The sequence below is a fragment of the Aotus nancymaae genome, unplaced genomic scaffold (assembly GCF_030222135.1).
Source record: "Aotus nancymaae isolate 86718 unplaced genomic scaffold, 86718_ANA_hifiasm-v0.15.2.pri h1tg000007l, whole genome shotgun sequence".
Lineage (NCBI taxonomy): Eukaryota > Metazoa > Chordata > Mammalia > Primates > Aotidae > Aotus > Aotus nancymaae.
Window position 1 is genome coordinate 12,785,487 of NW_026988418.1, and position 15,057 is coordinate 12,800,543.

At 36.2% G+C, this 15,057-nt stretch overlaps 1 protein-coding gene across 5 annotated transcripts in view; it reads right to left on the reverse strand.

Annotated features, from left to right (window-relative positions):
* Positions 1-15,057, reverse strand: part of LOC105705079 (BEN domain-containing protein 5) — a 1,464,486-nt gene that overhangs the window by 927,977 nt on the left and 521,452 nt on the right. The window lies entirely within an intron of this gene.

The following is a 15,057-nucleotide window of genomic DNA, read 5'->3' on the forward strand; positions in this document are numbered from 1 at the left end:
AGTTATGGTATGATATGGCCACTGGCAAAGACACTTTACCAGAAATCTTTCTAAATAAGAGCCTCAGCCCTCTCCACTCAACCTTACTGCATCCCCTTCAATCAACTTTAGCTAAAAGCAAGGAAAACAATAATATAAATAAAATAGAATCTTTCTCATTCTCTCAAAGCAATAAAGTTAATGATATCTTGCTACTAAAGTTTCTCATTTTCTTTTATGTCACAATTTGACCATAAATGAAACAATGAAAAAAGTTACAGCCTCCTCAAATGTGCCCAATCAGATAAAGAACATTTAATTAATATAACTCAATAGAAGGTTTAAAAATTCTTCAAACCTATTGACAGAATCAGAGAGGAGGTAATGAATATTAAACTCAAGCTTGTGTATTTTACAGATTAAGGATTCAATTGAAACCTATAAGAAGACAGCTCTTTCCAATATTATATAATAAATGGAAGGCAGATCTAAGTGAGAGGGCAAGTGTTCTGCCTCTCACATTGATTTCTTTCAGCTTTCTAAATTTCAAAATTCTGGTAATAAAATGTGACCAGCCCATGGGCATTCCAAAACTCATTTGTGTTTGTAAAGATTATCTTGAGCTACTTATTCCAGTACTCCCATTCAGAGCAGCCAGCATGGATGAATAATTTGAAAAAAAAAAACTAAATTCAAGTTTCTTCAAGCTTCTGGAGATGTGAAATTCAGGAGATGGAATTTTTAAAGAAATATTACATTTTGTGACAGAAGGCAAAGAACACTTAACAATCAGACAATGATATTCCATAATCTGAGGAAACAGAAGGAAACTAGCAGAGCATTGAGATGGCAAACAGAAAAAAAAAAAACAAAACAAACTTCTGGAGTTGTTCAATTGCACAGATACTATTTATGGTTTCCCAAGTGTACTGAATGAAGGTGAAGCAAAGCTGACTCCAACTCAGTGTTGGGATGCACCTTCATACCAAGAGCAGTCAAATGTGGAACAGTCTGCCTTGTGAAGTCAGGATTTTCCTATAATTGAAGATAACCAGGGAAAGGCTAGGCAATACAGAGAGGAGATTCTATGTGGTGCTAAAGGCTTTGTGAATATATTCTATGCTTTTCTGTATTCTTTTCAACTTTGAGATTCTGTTATTCCATGGTAGAAGCTTAACACTAAGAGAAAATTTGGGTTGGGATTGGGGAGTTTTCTTGAGTCCCTCAAATTATACTACGTAAATAACTGCCTACATTGTCGTTTCAAATGAATTCAATTCATTAACTCTTTAAGGCAGTATGTACAATATTTTCTGGATGCTAGGGAGAGGGCTGGTAAGGGTTACAGAAGTGAGTATAACATGGTCCTTGTCATTAGGGAAGTCTGAGTCTCATAAGTTAGTGTTCAGCTACACAATGGAGACTAGTGTGGTTGTTCTATATATACGATGTTATTAAAGCCACAGTAATTTGCTAAAATAGTATGGCATGCCTTAATAAGTATGAATTTACTATCTTGCTATGCAAATATTTATAATAATATTCACTAAATTTATTGAATTGTTTCTGTGGGCTGGACTCTGAACTAATATATTTTCTATCATTATCAATACTCTATAGTAGGTAATATTATTACTCTATTTTACCAGGAGGTTAAGTAACTTTTCCTAGATCATCTAGCTAAAAGGTGGTTACAAACATAGGCAGACTGATATCAAATCATATAATGTTTCTGACTGGATTACCTCATCTATCAAGCTAGGGTGAAAATATTTGCCTAACAGTTAAAATAAAATGGTATTTTAAAAAGCACTTTGAAAAATATACAGCACTATAAAAATTAGTTATTGTTATTTTGGCTGATAATAATTTTACCATCTTAATTCTAGCACTCTCCCTAGATTCTCTTAAATTCAACATCTAACATAAATCCCAAATTGAACAATTTCCTTACCATCTCCATTGCTTCTCCTCTAGTCCAAATGACTATCTTTTCTTTCATAGAATGCTGAAACAGTCCCCAAACTGACCTCCCTATGCTACTGTTGTCCCAGTTACAGTGCATTGTAAATCAAATTATGTCTAGCTTCACATTATGTTTAGAGAAAAATCCACATTCCTTGCTATGGCCTAAAAGGCTTCATATTATCTAGCCATCTCTTACTTTCTCTTATATTCTTATCTGCCAGTCTCTTATACCTCATCTCCTACTACCTTTCTTTTGTTCATTGTGTTCAACCACACTCACCTGTTTTTGAACAAACAAACTTTTACCTCCCTAGGTCTTTGTACTGGCTATACTCTCTGCATACATTCTTTCTAAGATAGTTCCCTTTCCCCTACTTAATCAGTTATTATTTCTGCCTCTGTTTTCTTTTCTTTGTAGCATTGTCTATAGATAATGAGGTCAAGAACTTTGACTTACTCACCACTACATCTCCAACTTCCGAGAGAGCCTACTGGTTAACATTCAAATAATATATTATCAATCAAAGTAAAGATAAAAATACTGAAATCCTGCTTTTCTTTTAAACGAGCTGCCCACCTTTCTGCTCACACTCTCATCTTCCAAGTCTTTAATTTGGAGATCAACTCAGTAAACAGCAGATAGTGTTGAGTGAGTGTTGAAACTCAGGCTAGGGATACTCCCTTCATCTTGGAGAGGAACTCTCTCAAAACCAGGCCTAGAAATAGACTTTCAACAGAGCCTTGTCAGGCCTTCTTTACTTTCTGCGAACCTATATTTGATCAGGATTTTCGACAACTAGTCACTGTATGCTCGAACAGCTACAAGGCCCTCTGACCACCCATTTAGAGAGGTTCAAGAGGCTCTTTGAGAGCCCTTGTTTAATGAAGCATATTTTACTTTTGATTTACTACAACTACCCCAAGTGTCCTGGCTTGAAACAAGGCAATTTTGAGGCATTAGAGTCAGTTATTACATTATAAGTGGTTTCTATCATTTATTTATTTATTTTAAATTTGTATTTTATTTCGATAGGTTTTTGGGAACACGTGGTGTTTGGTTACGTGAATAAGTTATTGGATGGTGATTTCTGATATTTTGGTGCACCCATTGCCCAAGCAGTGTACACTGTATCCAATGTGTAGTCTTTTATCTCTTACCCCGCTCCTACCCTTTCCCCTGAATCCCTGAAGTCCATTGTATCATTCTTATGCATTTGCAACCTCATAACTTAGCTCCCAATTATGAGAAAGAACATACGATATTTGGTTTTCCATTCCTGAGTTACTTCACTTAGAATAATAGTCTCTAATTGCATTCAGTTTGCTGTGAATACCATTATTTTGTTTCTTTTTATGGCTGAGTAATATTCCATGCTATATATATACCACATTTTATTTATTTACTAATTGATTGATGGGCATTTGGGTTGCTTCCATATTTCTGCAATTCCAAATTGTGCTGCTATAAACATGCATGAACAAATATCATTTTCTTATAATGACTTCCCTTCCTCTGTGTAGACACCTAGTAGTGGGATTGCTGTATCATATGGTAGATCTACTTCTAGTTCTTTAAGGAATCTCCAGATTGTTTTCCATTGTGGTTGTACGAGTTTAACATTCCTAACAACAGTGTAAAAGTGTTCCCTTTTCACCACATCCATGCCAACATCTACTACTTTTTGATTTTTTGATTATGCCCATTCTTGCAGGAGTGAGATAGTATTGCATTGTTGTTTTGATCTGCATTTCCCTGAAAATTAGTGAGGTTGAGCATTTTTCCATACGCTTGTTGACCATTTGTATATCTTCTTTTGAGAATTGTCTATTCATGTCCTTAGCCCAGATCATTTTTGTTCTTGCTGATTTGTTTGAATTCTTTGTAGATCCTGGATCTTAGTCCTTTGTTGGATGTACAGACTGTGAATATTTTCTCCCACTCTGTGGGTTGTTTGTTAACTCTGCTGATTATTTCTTTTGCTGTGAAGAAGCTTTTTAGTTTAATTATGTCTCATCTATTTATCTTTGTTTTTGTTGCATTCACTTTTGGGTTCTCGGTCACAAAGTCTTTGTCTAAGCCACTGTCTAGAAGGGGTTTTCCAATGTTATCTTCCAAATTTTTTATGATTTCAGGTCTTAGATTTAAGTCTTTGATACATCTGTAGTTGATTCTTGTATAAGGTGAGAGATGAAGATCCAGTTTTATTCTTCTCAAGTGGCTTACCAATTATCCCAGCATCATTTGTTGAAAAGGGTATCCTTTCCTCGCTTCATGTTTTTTGTTTGCTTTGTCAAAGATAAATTGACTGTATTTGGTTTCTTTTCTGGGTTTTCCATTTTGTTCCATTAATCTGTGTGCCTATTTTTATACCATTACCATGCATTTTTGGTGATCATGCCCTTATAGTACAGTGTTAAGTCAGGTAATGTGATGCCTCCAGATTTGTTCTTTTTGCTTAGTCTTGCTTTGGCTATACAGGCTCATTTTTGGCTCTATATAAATTTTGGAATTGTTTTCTGGGTGTGTGAATAATGATGGTAGAATTTTTATGGAAATTGCATTGAATTTGTAGATTGCTTTTGGCAGTATGGTCGCTTTCATAATATTGATTCCACCCATGAGTGAGCATGGGATGTGCTTCCATTTGTTTGTGTCAGCTATGATTTTTTTCAGCAGTGTTTTGTAACTTTCCTTATAGAAGTCTTTCACCTCGTTAATTAGGTGTATTCCTAGGTATTTTATTTTAGTTTTTGCTATTGTTAAAGGAGTTGAATTTTTCATTTAATTCTCAGCTTGGTCGCTGTTGGTGTATAGCAGTGCTACTAATTTGTGTGCACTAATTTTGTATCCTGAAACTTTACTGAATTCATTTATCAGTTCTAGGAGTTTTATAGACGAGTCTTTATATTTTCTAAGTATACAATTATATCATCAGCAAACAGTGACAGTCTGACTTCCTCTTTACTGATCTGGATGCCCTTTCTTTCTTTCTCGTGTCTGATTGCTCTGGCTAGGAGGTCCGGTGCTTTGCTGAACAGAAATGGTGAAAGTGGGCATCCTTGACTTGTTCCAGTTCTCAGGGAGAATGTTTTCAATTTTTCCCTGTTCAGTACAATACTAGCTGTGCATTTGCCATGGATGGCTTTTATTACCATAAGGTATGTCCCTTGTATGCTGATTTTGCTGAGGGTTTTAATCATAAAGGGATGCTGGATTTTGTCAAATGCTTTTCGTGTGTCTATTGAGATGATCAGGTGATTTTTGTTTTTAATTCTGTTAATATGGTGTATCGCATTTACTGACCTGCAGATGTGAAACCATCCCTGCATCCCTGGTATGAAATCCACCTGATCATGGAGGATTATCTTTTTCATGTGCTGTTGGATTCAATTAATGAATATTTTGTTGAGGATTTTTGCATCAATGTTCATCAGGGATATTGGTCTGTAGTTTTCTTTCTTTTCTTTTCTTTTTTCTTTTTTTTCTGTTATGTGCTTCCCTGGTTTTGGTATTAGGCTGATACTGGTTTCATAGAATGATTTAGGAAGCATTTTCTCTTTATCCTGTGGAATAGTGTCAATAGGATTGGTAACAATTCTTATTTGAATGTCTGATAGAATTCATCTGTGAATCCATCTGGTCCTAAACTCTTTTTGGTTGGCAATTTTTAAATTACCATTTCAATCTTGCTACTTGTTATTGGTCTATTCAGAGTTTCTATATCTTCCTGGTTTAATCTAGGAGGGTTGTATATCTTTAGGAATTTATACATCTCCTCTAGGTTTTCCAGTTTATGCACATAAAGATGTGCATAGTAGTCTTTAATAATCTTTTGTATTTCTGTGGCATCGGTAGTAGTATCTCCTGTTTCACTTCTCATTGAGCTTTTCTGGATCTTCTTTCTTCTTTTCTTTGTTAATCTTGCTAGGTCTATCAATTTCATTATCTTTTCAAAGAACCAGTTTTTTGTTTCATTCATCTTTTGTATTTTTTGTTTGTTTGTTTCACTTTCATTTAGTTCTATTCTGATCTTTATCATTTCTTTTCTTCTGCTGGCTTTGGGTTTGGAATTCTCTTACTCCAGGTCTGTGAGGTGTGACCTTAGAAAGTCTATCTGTGCTCTTTCAGACTTTATGTAGGCATTTATTGCTATGAACATTCCTCTTAGCACTGCTTTTGCTGTATCCCAGAGGTTTTGATAGGTTGTGTCACTATTATCTTTCAGTTCAAAGAATTTTTAAAATTTCCAACTTGATTTCATGGTTGACTCAAATGCAGGAGCAGGTTACTTATCCAATTTTATTGCACTGTGGTCTGACAGAGTATTTGATATAATTTTGATTTTCTTAAATTTACTGATTTTTTTCCCTGTATCATATGGTCCATCTTAAAGAATGTTCCATATGCTGATTAACAGAATGTATATTTGGCATTAGTTGGGTAGAATGCTCTGTAAATATCTGTTAAGCCCATTTGCTTCTTGGTTGACTTTCTGTCTTGATGATCTATCTAGTGCTGTCAGTGGAGTATTAAAGTCTCCCACTATTACAGTGTTGCCATCTATCTCATTTCTTAGGTCTAGTAGTAATTGTTTCATAAATTTGCTAGTTCTAGTGTTAGGTGCATATATATTTAGGACTCTGATATTTTCCTGTTGGACTGGTCCTTTTATCATTATATAATGCTCCTCTTTAACTGCTGTTGTATTAAAGTTTGTTTTGTCTGATATAAGAATAGCTACTCCTGCTGACATTTGGTGTCCATTTACATGGAATATCTTTTTCCAACCCTTTACCTTAGATTTATGTGAGTCCTTATGTGTTAGGTGACTCTCCTGAAGACAGTGCAAACTTGGTTGGTGAATTCTTATTCATTTTGCCATTTTGTATCTTTTAAGTGAGGCATTTAGACCATTTACATTCAACATTAGGATTAAGATGTGAGGTGCTATTCATATGTTATTTGTTGCCTAAATACCTTGTTTTTTCTTTTCATTGTGTTATTATTATATAGGTCCTATGAGATTTATGCTTTAAAGAGGTTCTGTTTTGGTGTATTTTGAGGGTTTCATTCAAGATTTAGAGCTTCTTTTAGCAGTTATTGTAGTGCTGTCTTGGTAGTGGTTAATTGGTGAATTATCTGAGCATTTGTTTATCTGGAAGACTGTATCTTTCCTTCACTTATGAAGCTTAGTTACACTGGATACAAAATTCCTGGCTAATAATTGTTTTGTTTAAGGAGGCTAAAAAATAGGACCCCAATTCCCTCTAGCTTGTAGGGTTTCTGCTGAGAAATCTGCTGTTAATCTGATAGATTTTCCTTTGTGGTTTACCTGATATTTTTGCCTCATAGCTCTTAAGATTCTTTCCTTCATCTTGATTTTAGATAACCTGATGACTATGTGCCTAGGTGATGATTTTTTTTTGTTTGTTTGTTTGTTTGTTTGTTTGTTTTGAGATGGAGTTTCGCTCTTGTTACCGAGGCTGGAGTGCAATGGCGCGATCTCGGCTCACCACAACCTCCGCCTCCTGGGTTCAGGCAATTCTCCTGCCTCAGCCTCCTGAGTAGCTGGGATTATAGGCATGTACCACCATGCCCAGCTAATTTTTTTTTGTATGTTTAGTAGAGACGGGGTTTCACCATGTTGACCATGATGGTCTCGATCTCTTGACCTCGTGATCCACCCGCCTTGGCCTCCCAAAGTGCTGGGATTACAGGCATGAGCCACCGCGCCCAGCGGTGATGATGTTTTTGCAACAAATATCCCAGGTGTTTTTTGAGTTTCTTGTATTTGGATGCCTAGATCTCTAGCAAGCCTGGGGAAGTTCCTTGATTATTCCCTCAAAACTTCCTTGATTATTCCCTCAAATACATAATATAAAAAGTTTTCCTTGATTATTCCCTCAATAAAATAATTCCAAACTTTTCAATTTATCTTCTTCCTTAGGAGCGCCAATTATTCTTAGGTTTGGATGCTTAACATAGTCTCAAACTTCTTGGAGGCTTTGTTAATTTTTTAAAAATTTTTTCTTTGTCTTTGATGGTTTGGATTAATTCAAAAGCCTTGTGTTCAAGCTTAGAAGTTTTTCTTCTGCTGATTTGATTTTCAGTGTATTCTGCATTTCTCTAAGTGTGTCCTTGATTTCCAGAAGTTGCGATTGCTTTTATTTATGCTATTTATTTCACTGAAGAATTTTCCTTTCATATCCTGTAGCATGTTTTTGATTTAAGTTGGAGTTCACCTTTCTCTGGTGCCTCCTTGATTAGCTTAATAATCGACCTTCTGAATTCTTTTTCTGGCAATTCAGAGATTTCATCTTGGTTTGGATCCATTGCTGCTGAGCTGGTGTGATCTTTTTGGGGTGTTAAAGAACTTTGTTCTGTCATATTACCAGAATTGTTTTTCTCATTCCTTCTCATTTGTGTCAACTATGTTAGGAAAATCTGGAACTCAAGGCATGCTATTCAGATTCTTTTGTCCCTTAGGGTGTTCCCTTGATGTGGTGTTAACCCCTTCTCTTATGGATGGGGCTTCCCAAGAGTTGTACTGCAGTAATTGTTTTTGCTCTTCTGGGTCTAGCCACTCAGCAGAGCTACAGGGCTACAGGCTGATACCAGGGAGTATCTGCAAAAAGTCCTGTGATGTGAGCAATCTTCATGTCTTTTAGCTGTGGATACCAGCACCTACTCTAGTGGAGGCAGCAGGGGAGTAAAGTGGACTCTGTGAGGATCCTTGGTTGTATTTTTGTTTATCAGGCTGGTTTTGTGTTTGTTGGACTCCAACCAGGAGTTTGCACTCCTGTGATAAAGAAGAAATGATCTTGAGCTGGATCCTAGACCTCCCCTTGTAGCTTATTAGCTGTGTGACTTTGTACTAGTCATTTTCTCTTTTTGAGTCTCAATTTCCTTGTCTGTATAATCAGGCCTTTGGGCTAGATGAATGTTAAGGCTATTTCTAGTTCAAACACTAAATGATAATAGCTCCTTGAAGGCAGAGACTACTTTATTCATCTTTGTATCTTCACTGCCTGGTAGGTAGCATGTAATAAGTATTTATTTACTGTGCATTTGAACTAAACATAACTATAGAACTGTATAGCAGAGAGAATAGAAAAGAAGCACCATCTCAACATAAATTAGGGAGATAGAATCAATAAAACTTGGTGACACATTGGTAAGACAGTGAGGAACCACACTGACCTCACTGAAATGAAATAGATACCAGCTGACCAGACTACAGCAAGAGGAACCATCAGTGACTAAATAACTGTTAATATATCCTTAGAAAAATAAGCTTAAAGAATTTGGGCTATTTATTATGGAGAAAAGAATTCTCAGGGGGAAATGGATCAGCTGCCACAGGTTCTTCATTTAAAAAACAGCTTAAAGCTTGAATTAAAAGCATTAAAGACTATTTCATGTCACTTTGGAATATCCCAATTTTTGTGATGTTACAGGGGTACAAATGTTGAAGTTATGGGCTTTGACTATATTAGTTCTAAGAGAGGAGCACATAATGTGACTTAGAACTGTGAAAGACCTAATAATGTGATCACTATAATTTCTGAACTTAAGTGTGTGACAGTTTGCTGGAGAACCATTGTGCTGTTTTTCATGTCAAGGACATCTGGGACATATAAACATCAAGATCTCCAAGATATTGTGGAGGTTTATGGCAATAAGGTTACCTGAAATGGACTATTCTGATACCTGTGAAAAATAAAGAATAGGGAGATCACCTATTCCAATCCTATCACTTGACTAATAAGAAAATGGGGAAACTTGTCCAAGATTATACACTGAGTTAATGGCAGAGCTGCTATTGAATAAATTAAAAAGAAATGGAAACTAATGTTCTTTGAACTTCTATGGGTCAGGACCTTTAAATGTATTATCTCAATTAATGCAATATGCATAGGACACAGGTATAATAGCTTCATTTTATAGATGGAAAAATAGATGTAGTTATTGCTTGCCCAAGGTTATATTAAGTTTCAGAGTCAGGATTTCACCCCAAGTTGACTTGACTCCAGCCCATGCTTGACACTCTGCAATCTTCTCATTACTATGGAAAACATATATACCCTGGTTTTCCAGAAACAGCCCTAGTTTATGCAAGTTATTCTGGAATAGTTTTCAATAGTACCCTTTCACTTAAAAATTTCATGTTTGGGAGACAAATTATATGACCAACCTACTTTTTACTATGGATGTAAATGTAAAGCACTGCTCATTGTCTTTCAAAGAAAATTTGGGGACCCAGCAGCTTACTCCCCATGAAGTTTCCTTGTATTACCCATGGATCTTCAGAGAAAATTGGGTCTCTTTTAAGATGAAAAGGATATTTCTTCTCATCTGCTACTTTCTGAGGCTTTCTCTCATATACAGGTTAAAGGTTATCAGTAAAGAAAGACATTTGTTAGAAAAGGAGATGGGAAGTAATTAAGATAGGAAAGGGATTCTGTCTAACCTAATTCTGAGATAATACGTAACTCACAAGCAAGGGGAGAGCCACATATCAATTTAAAAAGCACTGGCACAGAAAACTCTGGGAAGATTAATGTTGACACTGAATCAAATCCTCACTTCAACTGAGTGTCCTAAGAGTATAAATAGCATCTGAATAACACTACATTTACAAAGTAGTTTCATTTGTTCATACATTCATTCATCCTATTCTGCGGTGAGCCTAAGCTAAGTTATAACCTTCTGAGGGCAGAAGCTGTTGGTTGGTCTTATTTCCAGCAGCATCTGGCACAGTGACTGCTGCCTAAGAGGTCCACAATAAACAAATGTTGATTAATTTGAGTGAATACAAAGATGACTGAGAGACAGTTTAAAGCATTTACTGTGTAATAGAAGAGAAAGACAAACAAAATCAAAGAATATAATGTCCTTCCTGAGTATTTAACAGAGGAAAACTATGAAACTCTGCAAAACTGAGAAGGCAATTAAGATAGCATAGAAAGCAGGGGTCAGGGCCAGGCGCATTGGTTCATGCCTGTAATCCCAGTACTTTGGGAGGCCAAGGCAGGTGGATCATGAAGTCAGGAAATTGAGACCATCCTAGCCAACATGGTGAAACCCTGTCTCTACTAAAGATACAAAATTTAGCTAAGCGTGGTGGCCGTGGGCTACACGATTAGAGAGAATATGACTAAACTGATGCTTGTATCACATCCCCACCCAATAACTATCACACTCTACTCCTCTCCTGTTACCTAGCTCAAGATCAGGTATTGGACAGGATTCTACTACGGTGTTTTGAATGAACAAACAAATAAATGAATAACAAGTAACATGCACTTCCCTCACAAAGAACATTGGCATTTTCAGACCAGCCTTCAATGCCTCAAACAAACAAAATAGAATGTCAGGCTCTGGGTCAGGTAGATACACTGTGGAGCTGCTTTGAGAAAATGTAATCCCTGTCACTTCATATAGGGAAATAATAATTTCCCAACCCTGATTGTACTCCCTACCCCACCCCTACATACACACACACACACACAAACACACACGCATTCACACAGACATGTAGGCTGATTCTGGGTACTAAGAATTACGGATCATTCTCACTGGATTCCTATACTTCCTATAGTAATTGACCTTAAGTAGGACACTTTTCCTCTTAGAGCCTGTGTCTTCATTTGTAAAACTGTCAGGATAAGAGCTGCCTTACCTACCCTGCAAGACTACTCTGAGGTTCACATGAGATAAGGAACATTAAAGTGCTATAGAATCTGTCCTCTCCCTATCTCCTCCATATCAACAAATGTGACCATCATTTATATATCTTCAGTGCCTTATGCACAGAAATTGCTCCTTGACTTTTTGTCAAATGAATGAAAACATAACAGTATTATTCTAGGCTCTCAGGAAAAGACAAAAGGAACTCAACAGCCTGATGTAAGTATTACTGCCGTTCCTAGGAATCACTTAGCTAAAAAACGAAAGGGATTGGAGTCCACAAATGAAAGGGAAAAAACCACAAAGAGGTGGTTTGGTAATAAATCACACATTTGCATAAGCTGTGAATCATTCCGTATAATTAGAACAAATAGTTTACCTATAAATCAAAGCTCTGACATCTGTGAAAGTCTGATGTTTATTTCCCTCAAAACACCAAGTTATACTGAGATAACAAATGATCTTTCTCTGAGGAGAAAAGGTTGAAGAAAGCATCTTGAGGGACAAAAACTGCTAAATCAAATGGTTTAGATGAAAGCAAAAGTCTTGAGATGATTCCCAATGACTCATTTTATCGCTTCAGAACTATATACCTGGGCTTGGCAAGGCACATGGTAGAGTAGCATTTTGTGCCTTAGAATGGAATTTCACATCAATCCCACGTTCATATATCTGAATCATTTCAACTCCTTGATGAATAGTGGCTTTCCAGTGATCTGGCTGTTTACCTATATGATAACATTCTAAAACTTCCTCAAGGGTTTGGCTTTCATTAGTGTCAATTCAGGACTCATCCTTTCCAGTCTATGTTCGTGAGAATAATTTTATAAAATGTGGGTTCCCCCAAAATAAGCCACTACCATTCATAAGAGGTACAGAGAAGAGAAAGTGTCTAAAGGAGCATCTTTTTCACAGGAATCAAGATTCAACTGAAACCCGCAAGTCAGAGAGAATAAAAAAGAACTGAGAATAAATAAAACAGAACAGAGAATAAAATCCAGCAGATCAAAATGCAGTCTCATCACTTTTATCTCTTGTCAGGTTTTGTTAACCAGTATCAGAGGGAAAATCGACAGAGGAAATGAGTGGGCCTCTCTCTAAAAAGACTCTTCCATCTGGTACAATGCCGAAACCATCAGCCCTGTAATTAAAATGCAATTGCCATCCCCTGCCACAATCCCAGGATGGCCATTTTATCTGCATGAGATATAGAGGGGAAAGCACCATTTTTTTGCACGTTTCTGGCTCCATTAAGTTTATTCTCCTTCTATTAATTAATCTAACTACACTAGGGGCTCCTTCTTACTCTGCAAATGAGGGTGGCATAAACCACACATGAGATGTCTGAAGCAGCATGAATTTTTAAAACTAGGTTCCTATCCTTGTTACAGAAAGACTTAATTACTTCTGACTAAATCTGTAATTAAAATATATCACTGGAGCAGATTCACCTGCATGTGTAGGTGTTGGCATGCATACCCTTGTGATGGGCAAAGATGAATCACCCAGAGATAGTGTGCAGTGAAGGAAATTTTACTAGATGGCAAGATAATTCTCAGAGAAGTTCAAAATTAAAGTCAGAGAAAAAATCAAATGACACACAGGAGTAATTCCATTAAATCTTAAGAAAATTATATCATGCCCAATAGCCAATCATGACAAAAAAAAAGATGTGCTGGGGTGGAAGAAACTAAGGTAGGAGGTGACTGGGAATTGGGGTTGAATTCAGAAGGCAGCAAAAAGTAAAAGTCAACCATGACTTCATGTACCATGAAGCTGAGTCAAGGTTGTAGTTAGAAAGACAGTGGGAGCCAGTTAGAAAGTGTGAGTAGTTAGAAAGAGAATGTGAGCCAGAAATAGAACTATAAACAGTATGCAAGCTTAGGTCTCTGCTTTATGTGTTGTTTAGAATGTGTTACGTGGTTAGACATAAAGGATCAAATGAACTATTTCACCCTGGAGTACTATAAGAAAAAATACTACTAAGTTGTCAGATAGCAAAGGTTCAATATTTGTTCTCATATATGTAATCTGTCTCTAGCTTGGGTAAGTCCCTTCCTCTTTAGGCCTCTTTCCCCATCTGTAAAACAGGGGCAGTAATACCTATCTCATGCACTGAACCACTATGTACATCTGTACAACCACGAGGGCACCAACCACGTCAACTATGAGCAATGCAGGATTACTGTGTAGTCTATGGCCTGAGGAGGGAAGGGTTTTTATTGCACTGGAAAAGTCTGTGTAAGTACATTATACTTTTAAGTTTGCATGACATTAAGCCATATACTGTTATTTGTTCTGAGTTTCCTTATGTTTAAAATTAAAGTGTTGGGCTTCATGATTTCTTAAGGTCTTGTTCAATTCTAGTATTTAAAAGTATTACAGTTTATTCAGACTTTATTCCTTCACACATTCAACCAAAATTCAAGTAGGACCTAAAAGACAAGTGCAGAAAATTAAAAAATGGTTGAAATATGTTCCTTTCCCTTAAGAGTTCCCAGATGTGTGGACTTTATGCTAACTATATAAAGTCCTTCTAGCTAAGACATTTGGTGCTTTTTAATTGTATTTTCTTAGGCCCTGATATTCAAGCACAATTATCAAATTATAACACTGTAAAACATTAAGCTAATAAGAATAAACAATTGCAAAGTTTAAATGACATTTAAAATTAGGCAAAGTTTTATCTTTAGATGAATAAAATTACAGTTGATCCTTCAACAACACAGGTTTGAAATGCATGGGTCCACTTACACACAGACTGTTTTCAATCAAATGCAGATGTGGTGACTTGAATATGTGAGGATTTTGGTACACATAGGGTCCTGGAACCAATCCGTCAAATATGGTAAGAAAATAACTGTATCTGGAATGCTTTTGGATTATTTTAATAGAAAATACTGGTCTGGAATTCAGATAGACTGAACTCTAGTCCTAAATTAACTACTAGTCACTTGAGAGTTTAAGTCATTTGGTCTCTCAGATATCAGCTCCCAGATTTGGATCATAATCCTGAAGGATACAGTCCAAATGCCATAACCCTGAATGTTGAAATCCTGAAAGATCAAAGTCCCCCAAAATAAAAATCCCTAAAGTCTAAAATCTCTAACATCTAAAATCTTGAAAATCACAATCACAGGATAATTTACCTCATGTTAGGTCAACTCTTATGGATTATCCCTTTGCAAATGCCTATAATCTATTGCTGTAATACACATTCTCATATGTCAATTTTTCTTTGTCGCTTGTTTAGTTTTCTCACTATTTTCAAATTTCAGCATCATTTTTTACAATTCACTATGCTATATATTTCATCTTCATATCATTTCCAATACTGAAGGATTAAATCGTGTAGAGACTTCTAGAATTCTAATTTGCTTTATGCATTTTTTTGCAAATTTGACTCCATGAAAGTACAT